The sequence below is a fragment of the Plodia interpunctella genome, chromosome 2, assembly GCF_027563975.2.
Source record: "Plodia interpunctella isolate USDA-ARS_2022_Savannah chromosome 2, ilPloInte3.2, whole genome shotgun sequence".
Lineage (NCBI taxonomy): Eukaryota > Metazoa > Arthropoda > Insecta > Lepidoptera > Pyralidae > Plodia > Plodia interpunctella.
Genome location: NC_071295.1, coordinates 4338862 through 4352606, shown reverse-complemented (window position 1 = coordinate 4352606; position 13745 = coordinate 4338862). Strand labels below are relative to the sequence as shown.

The following is a 13745-nucleotide window of genomic DNA, read 5'->3' as shown; positions in this document are numbered from 1 at the left end:
GGCGAAGTAAAAGGATAAGGGAAAGATTTTTAACCAACCTAGTTGTAAAGAATCATTGAAAATCATCTGTCTAAAAATATTGACGCATTTTCAAAACGTTTAACTTATTTAGTCTATGTTGATCTTTAAACAATTTCGGTTTCAACACAAAATTTAAAACGAAGCTTCTAAATAACACAACAATTAAACCATGAAGGTCGTCGGAAATAACAACAAACAAGTATTTGAATACAATTTAGCTTATTTTCTCCTTGGCGCGTTTGTTTTCATGTTAATCAAAGTTTGAAATTTATAATATAGCCAAATTTCCCGCCTCCGAGGGATATATTATAGAATAGACCACCGATGGAGAACTAAGTAAACAAGTAAAGATTATTTGGGGGAAATGTTTACACGGACATTAAGTGCGGTCCGTGTCAACATTCCCGTGCAAAAAAGGCCAGGGCCAGTTGGCATCTGTTTAATTCCAATCACGTAGAGGCCGCACACAATGACACATAGTAACCACATTATATACCCGTCAGACTGTGGCCAGCGAGCCACCAATACAATATGCTATAAGCATGGAATTAGTAGGTTCTCCGAAGTACTTATTACATACATGGCTATAAGACACGTTTTTAGATTAGTAGTAAAAGGTTTCTTTTTTGTTTCTGAGAATCGTATCTTCTGTATAAAGAATAAGAAGTTGCTTTTGCACATAAAATAAATAAATATACAAGAAAAATAAAATGAGACTGCGAGTACTTGGATGAATAAACTTTAGGAAATGCCAACTTTTTTCAAAGACAGATCTCGTGAGAAATATTAAAAGTGAAATAAACATGGCTGTTTATTTTTCTTTCAATGTTTTTATAAAACAGCTGAATTACGCTGGTCTGTCTGAATTTATCAACATTTATATAGTTTGCTTAATTCATCTTAACATAAATGTATTTTACTTATGACCATAATATTATTTCTGAACGTTATACATAGGTTCTCAACGAGTTCCATTGTTAAAGTAAAATGTACTTTTCTTTAGAAAGTAGTCTATTTCTACGAAATGTATTTACCTACTAAAACTCTTAATTATTGATAGTGGTGTCATGAAAAAAAGGTGATTAAAAAATATTAACGTTGCCCAAAGTTGCCGGTTGACTTTTTATAGGGAATCTAGGGAAGTTAGGTAAGTTTTCAGATGGTTGAGAGCCACGCATGCGCGGTGGGGGTTGGCGACCAGGGCTGTTTAGTGGGCACCGGCGTCGCGCCAAGCTCGGGCGCGACTCGCGACCTCCGAACCCTTCCGGCACGTTCCTACTTACGTAAGTCTCGGAGGGAAACTCATGCCTCAACAATATTTTTGCCACAAAAAAAACTTTCCAGAATTGTGCTTGCGTTTAAAAAAATGGACTAAAGTTGATTAAAAGTGAGTGTTTGTGTTTTGACATTGTAATTGTAATATACAGCTTGTTGACATTTTCGAGGGAGCATATTGAAGGTGAGATAAGGAAAATCGGTTTTTCCAAGAATCAATTAGCTAAGGGACTTTTGGTTCCTCGTATAATTATGTTAATCTTAAACTGTTGCTTATTTGCTGTGATTGGAGGAATTTTTTCGTGTATTTTAAGGGCTCTGAGGTAAACAATGATCCGTCACATCTCTCTGTCCGTAATCGAGACTGGGTACTAGAAAATTGTCATTTGATAGAGATATACATTAATCAAGCTAGTACTAGCGCATATAATTGTAACTGAAAAAGAAATGTTTACGTCCCCTACAACTAAAATAGGAATACTTTTATCTCCCGACTATCGTGTGGGGTGATGAGTGGACAGTGTCCATTGGACAAGTGACAAAATTCGTGATAGTGGCAAATAATGTATTTGATAGGAAAACTTATCACTTTTAACAAAATCCATTGAATATATGGCAAGTAATAAAAATTTTCGTAATTGTATTAATTCTATAGAAGAAAGTTAGGTGGAGAGTGGGCTTATCTTCCACCGACTATAGTTGCACAATTCGATACACACTTGACCAGTTTTTATTAAAAAATGCAACGAGAAGATAAAATAATAATATTCAAGATAATCAACAACAATTATGATTACCATATTTAATCTTTTAAATATTATGTCTAATATAACACAAGTTAATTATAGGTGGTTAATTACTAAGACCGATCTGCGCTAATTTGGTAGTTATCTAGTGTTAACAAGCTTGTAAGTATTACAGGTTGTCTAATTGGCGAAACTCGATAAATTATAAGTATTTTACGAGATATGTCCTCTAGTAAATATTTGTCATATCTTATATAAAGACATATGTTTTTAATTGATTGGTATATAACCTTATTTTACGAACATTTTCAGTAAAAATTGCACTTTTCACGTGTATATTTCACATGTATCGCACTTAATTATATCATGTAAATGAATTTGAAATTCAAAATTCTTCAATTATCGCGATAATGGCGATAAGTAATTGAAGCAAGTACCATTAACCATCAATACTTATTTGTGTTCCCTGCTCACTATTCTGTTTGGGGATTAAATATGTCGCTGAAACAAACAAAGCCATTACATTATTTTAAACAAAAAGTTTAATCTGTGATGGCGATCGGATGTGAAAAATGCGGATATTAAAACTCAGGTGACGTGTTATGTGCAATTGCAATTTCCTGTTCACGTAAGCCAAATAGTTATTACATACGAAGTTTTCCTATACAGAGAATTGTATGGATTGTTCAATTAGTCGCCTGTTGCGTATAATAAAATAATATGGATAAGAAAGACTTTCCTATTAGATTTTCTTAACATAAAAAACGCAGAAATTAGCATTTTGTTAAAAAGTAGTTTTTCATTATGGTCTAGCGTTATTAATAAAACATTATAACTAACTGAAAATCATTCTTAATCCTCCCATTTAAGTAGTTCTATAAATTTAAATTTATCTAAGTAACCATCTCCCAAATGATAAAGCCGCGTTGTGTCTCACACGTGGAGGAAAATGAAATGCGGTACCATTTATTATATTAATCTCAAGAGAGGCTTGATCGCAGATTGTAGGTTGACAGACATCCTCCCAGTCGAGCCTGAACACAAATGGCGAATTCGTTACGTTTGTTTGACACATAACTCATTTAGTGGCTGGTGATTTGTTCCTATTTAAGAGCTATGCTCTGTCCGGTGTCTTTGTGTATAAAACACAAAAAGACTTTTTATTTGACTTCTAATTCCGTTTCGTTTTCTTAGGATTATTTCATAGGAAGAAAGTCGTGAAAGAATATTGAAAAATAGAAGCGATGTAGAATTTTAGTTATCCAAGAATAATAGTTATACTAAATAGTTGTCCAAAGCGAAATGTAGTAAATAGAATAGATATTACGTCCATACATTAAAACGAATTATACCGTTGTTTACAATCCCAGCAACAATAAATATATACTTTGTTTCCAAAAACCCTATTTATGACGCTTTCTTTGTAAAAGTTGACGACAGTCTACTTTGTTAGGGTTAAATAATTGCTTGTTTTAGCAAAACAATTGGTCTTTCTTTAGCTGCGAGTCATAATGCGGTATGTAGGTCACACGGAGATCAGTGAGCGTGGCAGGGTTTATACTGGTAGAGTAGAGGAGTGAGTCGCGGCCTGCTTCTACATTTATTGCTGTTTATCTCGAAATCCTACAAATTGCTGACATTTTAATTGAACTATATTTCCTTACATAAGTAAGTGATGATTTTCTCAATTGGATATACGCATAATCTAGTGTCTAGTGATCTGCTCTGAAAATTTTTTACATCTATGCTAGCCTTTAAAGCATGATGTAATTAAATATAATACTTTGATCTAAAAATTAAACAGCCGTAATATACCTTATAGGTATCTCAATCATAATGTTTATTCATAGGGTACCGATGTAGGCAATTAATCCCCAAAAGAACTGTTACAAGCGAACTTGATTTATATTGATTGGTCACTCGACTTATCCTATCAAGTGGAGCATTAACAAAATGCATCCGTGACGCCTCGTGGCTGAGCGCAGTCTGCACTTTCATTTTTTGTATGCAAGCGAGAGTGCCAAAAGTTTTGCGCACTGCGTCTCTCGCTGACTGAATATGTATGGAATAAACTTGCCAATTCAAATTTGTCCCCTTTATTCCGCCACATTGCAGCTTTTGAATTACCTATATGTTAAAATTGCATGAAGTAGTTTCTTGGTGATGTTTATTCGTATTTTATGCACAACACAACTACCTATACTATTTAAAAAAAACAAGTTTTCTATTATTGTTAAACACAAATGCTTGGGATTTTTTAATAGATATGCCCGTACTTGTTATTATTTGTTGGTTATTAACAGCATACGTGTATGCTGTTATGTATATGTATGTTTTATATAACATGCCTTTTTAATAATTACTTAAAACGCCTTTTCAATTGACTATACAATTTAAATCAGCGGTCCCAATAGCTGGAACAAAAAAAAAGTAATCGATGCAGCTACTGGAACCTATAGCGGTCCTAGTTGATGGGATTATTTCATAAGATCATTGACACTTTTGATGAAGAAGATGTAATGCATATGGAATTAGTCGGTACTTCGTTCAGAGTACCTGCTAATTCCATGATACTGCGCAGTACATGCATGTAAGGCACAAAAGTGTCAAGAATCTGATGAAACAAATGAAAGATCTGATGAAACAAATTACTGCGCGTAACTCGAAAAAATTGTGTGCGACAAAGTGGGACACTTGATGAATAAATGTCGATCTTATCTGGAAGCGAATTACGAGGCGCACTTTTCATTAGCACAAAAGGTACTTTTTATTACGGAAGCGGAGCTTCCGGGGTGTAGTTCTAGCTGTGTTCCAAATATCACACACTTACATGTGATTACAAGTTTAACTTTAAACAAACGGTCCTTCAGAGTACTCTGCGCGATCAATACGCGTTGTGTTCCGAAACACGTGTAGAAACAGTTTCAAGTAACTTGTCCACATCCTCACATATGTTTGCGTTACTATCACAATATTATATGAGTGTAGCCGAGATTCACACTCCTTGCGCCAACATAGCCACAGTCTGGCAAGTACCAGACGCTTGTTGTTTTGAGTCTCGATTCTCGTTAGTAAAATTTCATTTGTTACAACACAGACATATTCTAAGTGAAATAACAGTAAAATAAACAAACTTTATTATAGTGTTCTTTACAACGTCTATTACAGACTTTATTTGTAATTTCTTAAATATTTAATATATTTTCAGCTTTGCACAAACATCATCAAATATTTATACAATCTCAATATTGAAATTATGGAATTTAATATTGCTGTCATTTAAATATTATAGCTAGACATCAAAGGACTTACCTTGAATTTCTCGTGACAAGAAACGATATTTCACTTTCCATAAATACGATACGGCTGCTTCGATATACATATTGGTGTTTGACGTGCGCCAAGCCAATATAAATCTGACGAAACCTACGTTACCTGTGACATTTAAATTAATTAGTTCATCAAATACCTATCTCTCTGCATGTAAAATTCATATTTATATTATTTTGTACATAAACCTTTAGCCTATGGTGTGAGTAGTGACTTATTTCCACGAAATTAATAAACTTATTTATATATTTATGAGAACCGTAATAAAATATAATTTCTAATTGTTTTCCTTAAGTGTTTTCGGAACCTTACGGCTTCAACGGCCATTCGCTTCAGACTTTTAAATACTTTCATTCTTTAATTTAATTCTTTAATTCACAGCTTCCTAACTTACAATACATAATCACGTATAAATTTGCAATTTATAACAATCGAAGCGGCCGCTACGATTGCAAACATCTCGCGATGATCTCAGTGATTACTTTATCATCTCGCTGTGGTCATTGATGTATCAATGACCACGAATCTATTTAGATATTAATTAAAACACGCTGTAGCGTGTTTTAATTAATATCGATCCGTTCGATCGTTCTTGGCGGAGCACGGCATGGAGCTCATTTCAAATCCAATCATATTAGCAAACCAATAAACTATTGTGTTACTCCACGACCGTCGGGTAATTCTCCGGGGTACTAATTTTCCATATAGTAATTGCTTTATTTTCGTTGCTGTTTATTATACCTGGCGTTGAAAATTCGGAAATAACAACATCACATATAGGTAGAAAAGTGGCAACAAATGGGTAGATAACCCAGAATTTAGGGGGAATGGCCCGGCATTTGGACAACATACGAGTAGGTTGAGTGAAAAAATATATAGAATCGATATGGGAAATACATCTTTGACTGTGTGATCTATTCGTGACTTTCTTTGTCCATATTCTATCATTCATGTGGAAGGATAAATTAAAGGTCTATCTATACCAATGATTAAACAGAGTCGAACTATTGGAGTAACCTTTGGTAATGGCAATGTATCATTGTCGCAAAGTTTGACATTGTCGAGTCAATTCCTCTGTCGTCTTTATACAATATTTGGAGTGGAAAATAGAAAGTTTATCAAGATATATTCGGGGGCCGGGCACTTTCTCAGCAGTTACAACGCATGAGTTTAAGTTCATGAAGTTAGGATTTATGTCGACAGATTTACGATCTTAGCGCCTTGCTAAGCCCATTGCCGACTTTTGGCCACATAAAGTACTAGCTGTTGCCTGCTGTTCCGCCCCCATAAATGTATTTTGTTTTTTATAAATTTCAGGCGCTCAGTGTCAAACTTAGAGTATTACAGAAAATTTTAACCAACCATGTAATAAGAGTACATTCTGAAACCACATTATTTAGTTCTGTATTTAACTGCTAAAGCGTGCCACGATGACTAACTGAATTTTCCACCTTGGCTGCTCACTTTGCCCTTTTACTTTTTGCTGGCCGAGAATTTTGTATATTGCGTGAGGAAAGGCATAATACATTTCTTGTTACGACCCGCCAGTTCATTTAAACATAACTTTGTGTAACAAGGTAAGAAATGAATTTAGAACTTTGTGTATTTCTACAAATTATTAAATGTAATTAATTAAAAATATTAATTACATCGTTCGTATATATTTTGTAATTTTACTTTAAAGATTTGTGTGTGTTTTGCTGTGTCAGCAAAAATTTGTATTTACTCGTTTGCTACAGTAGTTCACGTGCAAGATATTATGATAAAATATTTTATTATTTATATTATATGAATATGAATAAACATACTAGGTACGTAAGAAAAATATACCTATTGCTTTGAAATAACTTACTGAAGAGACACACAATTGAAATAAAATTGATTAAGAGACCTAGGTGCAAACAAAATGATTTATTCATGAAAATGTAAATAATATCCCGGTTTTTATTCACGAAAGTGTTACGTATGCAGCATCTCCGTGTGATAAATAACAACAATTTCATGCTCGGGGTTTGTAAAGGTGCCGCAATGTTTTCAAAACTCCATGGTCCATGTTGTATTTTTATTTGTAATCGCAAATATAATAAACTACCGGCTCACACCGGCTTCGCTCGTTTTAAACCATAATAAAAAGTCACTCCTGAAGGTTTCGCCTATAACTGTGCTAAATTTTGTCAAAATTGATCTAGTAGTTCATGAGTTTATTAATTACAAAAAAAAAATACAAATCTTTCCTCTTTATAATATTATAGTAAGTATGAAAAGCAGCGAGATTAGTAGTGGATCAATACAATCAGCATATCAGCCACATAAATCTTTGATATCAGCCTCCCGAAAGTCATTGCGAACTCGCCTCTATTGCATAGGGAAATGAAGAGTGATTTGACGTGAAAGGAGGTCAAAATTTGGAGTCCACACAATTAGATACAAAATAATTTTATTTTAATAACTAGTGTACCATTACTCTATATAGTTAAAATAGAATAGCTTGTTTTTTGTTTAAATAATATTTATTTCTAAAACTATAAACATTTCTAAAAATATGAAATTTCAAGATACTCGTAGTTATGGTAGTTTCCTTAAATAGTGTAAAATACCTTTCACAATCAACGTAAGTATGTTGTCACATTAATTAGTAATAAACGATCCTTTATTTTTTAGCTACATATTCGACCTCGACAATATATGATTGACTAAAATAAAATTATGTTTATATAAAAAAACCTTTTTCATCGGTTTGCTATTAGTAACAGAATAATAGTTTAACTTTTACCGAGTGAAATTATAACCGGTCACTAGTGACAAACCAAAATTGTAACAGATTAAAACTGGCGCTGTAAGTTGGAACTCCGCTGAAGTAAGTTTGTCGTTCTTACCTTTGTAACAGGTGCTGAATTAATCTTTTTAGCGGTAATGCATAAAATATGTTAAGTTTTATTGAAATTCTCATTTTCTTACATCTCTTTCTTAAATTTATTTTGTCGGGTTGACTTTGCTTTGTATGAGTAGGATAGTGTAAGATTAAACAACTAATTTTGACAATCGAATGTGTACTAAACCCATTTTGCACTGTTATCTTTTTTTCTTTTTATGATCTATTACTATACATAATAAACATTCATTATTTGCTGAATCTTTTAATTTACTTTTCAATTATTCCATAAGATATTTAATTGCTTAAAATTAAAATATTAAAATGAAGCGGTCAACGTAAAATTGAGCCTTAACTGCCAAGATCTCAATCAAACGTCTTCAAACAAAACAAATTGCAATTAGCAGGGAAGCGAGGAGTAAAAAACATTTCACATGAAACACGAGAACCCTTTTTCTTTGAACGCATAAATCTTTCCGGTTTGAATTCTTCTTCGACATTAGAGGGTCAGGGAACGCGTAAAAACAAATTGTTTTTTTTCTTTCTATTTCATTTTGGTACCTGTTATTGTAGAAACTGGTGCAGTGCCGAATATACGAGTAGCACTATAAGCGTCCGGGGCGAATTTTATATGGCGTACTCTTTTCTACGGGCGTCCATGTATTGTACTAAGAAAGCACACTCTATTAGGATATTCTAGACGGCCTTGCATTATGCAACCTTTTCTATTCACTTAGTCTTTCTGAACTACTAGCCGTGTATTGTGCGGTCTGTAAAAAATAATCATTCACATCTCTCATGAACTCATCCAAATTAACTATTAGGGGCTCCAGTCATGATCCCGCGCCCATTTCGCAAATCTTTTGTTGCGCCCTTTTGTTACGCCACTACAGGGCTTGAGAAACGTTTTGTCTGCTCACCGCTGACACCTCGTCATATTTTACACCGGCAATCAGAATTATTCAGGCGCCTTCGAAATATTACATGTAATTTTCGAGCACCTCAATCACCCCCAGAGCCGAGTGGGCTCAAGCGTCAAGTTTTGTTGTATCGATGGTTTCAAATCGGGCTGACGTACACGTGTATTGGCTATTTGGTATATTTAATTTTCTAAGAATTAGTTGTGTTTGTTGGTACGAGCAGAAAAACCCCAAAGTATGCGAAAAAGTCTATACTGTTATATTTCTTTAAATATTCATAGGATCACACTTTATTAATTATGAAGTACCTATTTCAAAATTCCTTACTATTTCTTATTTACATAGAATTTGTCAATTCTATGCTAACGTAGTTTATAGTTTATTAGCTATTTATAGCGCTATATATATTTACTAAACTAATTTATTATTTTTTAGTTATGCGTAAAATTTATTGCTGTTCTCAGCATTTGTTGTAATTATCTTTTATTTTACTGCCCTACATTATACTTGAAAAGGGTATCTTAACGACATAAATACCACAAACAATAGCCAAAATCACTCCTGAAAATGTAATTCTGTATTTTTTTTATTCTAAAAATAGAATTTAAAAATATACACTTTCATGACATACAAATACGCAGAGAAAATAAAACGACATTTAAATTAATAAAATTGTAATTAAGAGGGAAAGGGTAAAGAGGTAGTCGATTAAATGTCGTAAAACAATGGGAAAAGGCTCTTAATGTAGCCGAGAGTGCTCGCGCTGACAGTCTCTTTTATTGATGCACAGATAGGGACTCCCCTATCAAAATTTAAATGCGGTCCATTATGTTGTATTCGGGCTGTGGGTTCGTAATGAAAATATCCTTTATTTCCCTCTACGTCGAATTTTTATAAGGTTCGGTCCGATTATTAAACCAGCCTGATTATTCTCTGATTGTGATCACGGCTGTATTCGTCGAAGTGGACCCTTTGTTAGTGAGTTCCATTACTTTTCCTCGTAAAAAATACAACAAAATAGCAGTCTCGGCGGCTGACGGACCGGGAATATGGCGCTTTCATAAAATCCGAGGTGTCATTTCCTTTTGAATAGTTCGTTATATCTGTGGTATGAACTGAGTCGTGTATGGAGTCTCAGGTTATTATGAGAGGCCTTCCGTCTTTTTGGCGGCTGGTGCTCGTAAGTCTCCACTAAATTTCGCCCTTATTGACAAATGACTTCTCTTGTTATATCATACCATTTAAATTCCACATCCTTCCCCGTAAGAAACTGTTCCTGTGTTGTAACACTTTTTCTATTTAGGTAACATACAAATTTTCACATACTTTTTAGTGATTAATAACTTATCACTACTTCAAAGTGTTCATTAGTAAGATTTTAAATTGCGAATTGGCGGACCATATGGCTAGAAGATATCATTGATGGGCTAGATCAATGACAGGACAAGACAGGAACAGAGACCAGTTACAGGTTTTGCTCACGGGAATACAATGGATGAGACTGGCACAGGATCGTAGATAGCGTCGCAAAAAAAGTGAGGCGTATAACCAGTAGTGGGTTGATGTAGGCTGAAAATATTGATAATGATGACAAGAAATAATATTTTTTTTATATCTGCGTCATGCGTATATCAGATATATAAAAAACATGATTTCCATCATCGCAGAAACTTCTAGCATGAAGAAAAAATCTTCACTAATATATTGCGCACTCAACTCGCTAAAGACATAATTCTACACAACTCGCAATCGTCGACAATGTATTATGTAAACAGGAATCCTCGTATTCAATACTCTTATATGCCATACAAGCGGAAGAATTTATCACGGCCCGATAAATAGGCATGTATGAACCCTCTTTGTGGAATGCTTCATATCATATATCATTCTCGAAAGAACCCCGACCTCTTTGACAAAAGTAGCGTCATAAATAAATACATTCCCACTTAGAAATAACTTATACGATTTGTAGCATATATTTATGTTCAACTAGGCATTGCTTCCGGCTTCTCTTACGTTGATGTTTACCCTGGGTATTGATTTTTACCAAGGGATTAAAATCATACCATGTTCTTATTGTACAACATTATGATGGTCGGCTATATTAATATTATAAAGTTACAAGTGATAGACAGGGGATATTTTAATTTGAATAAAGATTATTTTTATATCTCTTTAATACATCTCGTGAACTGTTCTAGGAATACCTATTCTAGTAATCTAAGAAATTTATACATTTACCAAATAGTAATTGGAAATGCGATAAATCCAGGAAATGCGCGGAATAGTAAACATTTTCGTGTCGGAAAACATAGCTAATTCAAATGATCACCTATCTTGGTCGGTTTAGATCGAATGTGCATTGCGGACGTATGTTTAAATGTACCAGGGATGTTGTAATGTATGAAACAATATGAGACATGTTAGACTGGCGGCGTTGCGTTCGCGGTCATCTATGCGAATAATTCTATATCCTGCATACATATTAGATCAAGTAAAATATATGGTCTGGGACCAAGAGTGGATCTCTGATGGCTCAAATTAGGATTAATGAAAATATGATAGTTCGACACATGAATAATTTTTAAATGTATAATAGTTGTCAAAAGTAAATCTACTGTACTAAGTGACTATTTCAACAGTCTTGTCAAACATACTAACTAAAGATTCAGACATTATCTGGTACAATGCTGCGGCAACTTTATGCAATTAATAAATTTATAAATACTTAGTTTGAAGCAGTTCTTACTATCATTTATCAGACCTTTTTCATTTCAAAACAGTAGTTTTAGTAGACATTATTTGAGATAGGAACAAGTAATTTTAATATTCTTGAGATTAAATTCCATGGTGGTCTATAATTATGTATAGTGGCCATTAATAATCCTCGCAAATGATGAGCGAAGTCGGCAAGCAAAAGGCATTAAATCTGTCTGGAACGTTCGATTTGCATTGGGAAAATTGCATTTTCAAGTCGTCGCCGACGAGGAGGCGCCTGCAAATGTTTGCCAGTACTTACTAAAGATTTGCTTTAGGATTTTTAAGGCACGGATATATACAAAATAACGTGAAAAACAATTTGACTAAAAACGACCATAAAACCTATTTCAATGAATACAAACTTTTTGAATACAAAGAAATTTCATGAGAATAAAACTTAAAAGAAAAAATGTGTTTAAAGAATAGTATTTCGAAATTGACAAATGTAACAAGCAGCTGAAAGCTGTAGGTCACATTTAAAAATATTTAAAAATTTCGGTTAAAGATTCAAAATTTTCAGTAAATATCAGTTAAATTGGTTGTATAATATAAAAACGGAAAAATTACAACATATTAATAAGTATAAAAATGGATTGTTGTTATATAACTGACGGCTGCGAAGAATTTGCTGTGACCCCAGTTCTAGTTACTCCATGCTATCCACAAAAATGTGCCGAAGAACCGCCTATGTGTTTTCCATGTTTGCCCGCTTGTGGGAAAGGAAAAGTTATGTACTGTTGTGAGAAACGTGCGCCGAAGGCACCTCCACGAACTCCGATGGATAGAGATGGATACAGTGAGCCTAATTTAGATCGTCAGTATGGGTCCCGAAACATGCCACCCAGGGATCAAACTCCTTCGCAACGCGATAACAGCTGCTGTCATGGAAATTGCAAAGCAGTTAGAACAAAATATGTTATGCCTTGTTATCGATACGAAGATGGCCGAATAGTAAGTGACAAGTTTTTAAATTTTTACATGGAATAATAGCAGTTCGCTTTAGAATTAACTTTTTATATTAGGACTATTCAATATTCGTTTATAAGTTTTTTTTAAAATTATATTTGGGGAAGGCTCTCGGATATAAAATGAGTTTCCTGAAACCAATACATACCTATTCCTGACAGTGTTATTTGGTCATTGGTTTCAGGAACTATATGTTCCGACACGTCACGGTAGGCTGCCGATGTCTGCGTACCGACGGAACGGGATGCAAGACCAAATTCATGGCTATAGAGGGGCGATCCGATATCTTTGCGCGGCCGACACTGTACCCGACAGAGGGTGCTGCGTACACACCATAGTCGAACCTATGAAAAAAATTTACCCTAGAGTGACAATGGAAATGCAGCCTGTTAGAAAAAAGAAAGATAAAAAATGAAAGATCTGTGAGGGTCTCCGAATTTTGTATTAGTATTGTCTTAATAAGCAATGAAAAAGATAAACTTTCCCAGGTAAATCCTCTCCCATCATCGGCATTAAAAAGAAATGGACTACAAGATCATAAATATATAGAAAGTGGTGGTATTTCATATATTAGAAAATGTTGGCACCACGCTATCTGGAGTGATGAACCTTTTGCTATACCTGTCAGACCAATCAAGAAAGTGTCTGCTATTAGAAAAAAAAAATGAAGTTCATTCGTACTTTGACAAAATTATAACTTAAAAATAAGGCAGTGAGTAGCCTTTGTATTGAGTCACATTTAGTATACTATTTGCAATAACCAACAATGGCGCGAGGATATTATAACGATTACTCTACCTAAAACGACCTAATGACAGGGAGAAACACAATCCTAATTTTTATTCAAAACCGTTC

At 34.1% G+C, this 13745-nt stretch overlaps 1 protein-coding gene across 6 annotated transcripts in view; it reads left to right on the top strand.

Moving 5' to 3' along the window:
• The first annotated feature begins 1236 nt into the window (after nt 1-1236).
• LOC128678235 (uncharacterized) overlaps nt 1237-13745 on the top strand; it is a 46496-nt gene continuing 33987 nt past the window's right edge. For 2 of the 6 annotated variants that reach the window (XM_053759690.1, XM_053759681.1), the window contains exon 1: nt 1237-1480. The gene's annotated coding sequence lies outside the window, so the exon portion shown is untranslated. Of the gene's footprint in view, nt 1481-12736; nt 12876-13074; nt 13603-13745 lie in introns of those variants that run through there. The other 4 variants (XM_053759656.1, XM_064436638.1, XM_053759646.1 and 1 more) reach the window with 3 other exon arrangements.